Source organism: Helianthus annuus, chromosome 7 (genome assembly GCF_002127325.2).
Source record: "Helianthus annuus cultivar XRQ/B chromosome 7, HanXRQr2.0-SUNRISE, whole genome shotgun sequence".
Classification (NCBI taxonomy): domain Eukaryota; kingdom Viridiplantae; phylum Streptophyta; class Magnoliopsida; order Asterales; family Asteraceae; genus Helianthus; species Helianthus annuus.
This window is the reverse complement of record NC_035439.2, coordinates 113,606,846-113,609,417: the sequence shown is the minus strand read 5'-3', so window position 1 is coordinate 113,609,417 and position 2,572 is coordinate 113,606,846. Positions and strand designations below refer to the sequence as shown.

General features: G+C 27.1%; 1 long non-coding RNA gene across 1 annotated transcript; it reads right to left on the bottom strand.

Annotated features, from left to right (window-relative positions):
* Positions 1-937: 937 nt before the first annotated feature.
* LOC110866701 lies at positions 938-2,300 on the bottom strand. The gene is made up of 3 exons (XR_004862384.1): positions 2,258-2,300; positions 1,317-1,423; positions 938-996 (listed from the first exon to the last, which is right to left on the bottom strand). It is a non-coding gene; the product is annotated as an uncharacterized LOC110866701 (long non-coding RNA).
* Positions 2,301-2,572: the final 272 nt, after the last annotated feature.

Genomic DNA, 2,572 nt, shown 5'->3' with positions numbered 1-2,572 from the left:
AGAGATCAATTTCCCATAGAATCACATTTAAGATATATTGATATATAGATATAGATAAAGAACAGTGCAAGATATACCTTTTCTTCAAATTCTCCTAGGAACCCATTCAATAGTTCCTTGTAGGGGAAGGAGTCTGAAAGAAGCTCTTCACCTAAAATTACAAAACACAATTTGAATTAGATATGCAACTCGAGTACAAAAACAATAGTCGAAGACTCGAAGCATTCCTAAAATTACAAATAATATAGTCAAAGCATCTCATAAAAAAAAAACATCAAGATTTCAAAGCATACAAAATTTAAAATCAAACACAATAATGGTTTACTTCAAAATTTAAAATTTAAAATCTGAAAATCAAATCACTAATATCCAATCCCGTAAATCAAGCAAACTTATTAGGAAAGTCTAACCTTTCAAATTTAAATTCAATTTACAGATTCGAAATTTAAAATGAAACACATTAATGGAAAACTTTCAAATCTAATAAGTTCTGTTCAAACTTATTTGTCTACAATCAACAAAATCTCATATAACCAGCAATTTCATGCACAATCAAAGGTGTCACAATCAAACACAAACATAATTCAATCTACACATTTCTCAAAACACAATCTCTAACATCACTAACCTGTAGCAATAATTCAAAACCCTAACTAATGTGTTGTGCACTCACTAATATCTGCTACACATGTCTCACTTATTCATCTTCGCAACTTCAAACACATCTTATCTAATACCTTATGCCAATCAACAAAATCTCATACATCAATCAGCAATACAATGCACAATCAAAGACCTCACAATCAATTTCAAACATCAATCAATATACAAAATTTCTCAAGGCACAAATTTTAATATCACTAACCTAATGCGCTACTACTCAATAATGTGTCGGTGCCATGAAAAAACTTCATAACCTTAACTAATGTGTTAACTTACCAAGGCTCAAGGCTGTATATTTTCCCAATGTTGTTTGTCCGACGCATCGTCACAAATCTAACAACCGAGTTAATAAAATTATTAGTTAAAACCCAATAAACAAAGTATACTAATATCCAATCCCGTAAATCAAGCAAACTTATTAGGAAAGTCTAACTTTTCAAATTTAAATTCAATTTACAGATTCGAAATTTAAAATCAAACACATTAATGGCAAACTTTCAAATTTAAATTTAACATAATAATTGACTTCGAAATTGAAAATTTAAAATCAAACACAATAATGGTTTATTTCAAAATTTAAAATTGAAAATCTGAAAATCAAATCACTAATATCTAATCCCGTAAATCAAGCAAACTTATTAGGAAAGTCTAACCTTGCCAAGCAAAACCAACCGACATGGTACCAATTTACAGCCATAGCAAGCATATCTCTGTCCAACATAGTTGCAGCCAAAAACTCCGGACCATCCAAAATAAACACCTAATGAATCAAAATAAAAACACATCCCTAAAATTACAAATAATATAGTCAAAGCATCTCATAAAAAAACATCAGGGTTTCAAGGCATTCAAAATTTAAAAACAAACACAATAATGGTTCACTTCAAAATTTAAATTTAAAATAATGATTGACTTCAAAATTTAAAATTTAAAATCTGAAAATCAAATCACTAATATCCAATCCCGTAAATCAAGCAGACTTATTAGGAAAGTCTAACCTTTCAAATTTAAATTCAATTTACAGATTCGAAATTTAAAATCAAACACATTAATGGAAAACTTTCAAATTTAAATTTAAAATAATGATTGATTTCAAAATTTAAAATTTAAAAATCAAATCACTAAGGAAACATACCAAAAATATAGGATCATATTCCTCAATCAACTTTAACAACGAATGAGAGTTGTTTTTAGGATCCATAACTGCAAAGGAAGTAACCATTGTTTTAAAAAATATATAATGGTAATATATTTATAGAAACAAAGTCTATTTACAGAAACCGAATCATAATTCTGAATACAAAAATCATCTTTAACAACAGTAATATGTTTATAGAAACAAAAACAACTTTAAAAATGAAATTAAAGGCATCTTTAAAGAATTAACAACTAACTAAATACAAAAATTATAACTAAATGACTCACGATAAATCATCATCAATAATTTTAAGACATTGACATATGGAAGTTGTTCTCCCCACAATAAGGTTGCAAAATCATACGGTATTTCCTATCAATCGAAACAAAAAAAAAAAAAACATATAAGTTGCAATAACTTATTGTGTGCACAAAACTGAAAACTTAAGAAAAATACCAAAAATATAGGATCATAGTCCCCAATCAACTTTAACAACGAAGGAGCGTTGTTTTCATGATCCATAACTGCAATGGAAGTAACCACTATTTTAAAAAAAATATAACGGTAATCTATTTATAGAAACAAAGTCTATTTACAGATACCGAATCATAATTTCGAATACAAAAATCATCTTTAACAACACTAATCTATTTATAGAAACAAAAACAACTTTAAAAAGAAAACAGAGACATCTTTAAAGAATTAACAATTAACTAAATACAAAAATTATAACTAAATACAAAAAATTATAACTAAATACAAAAAATTATA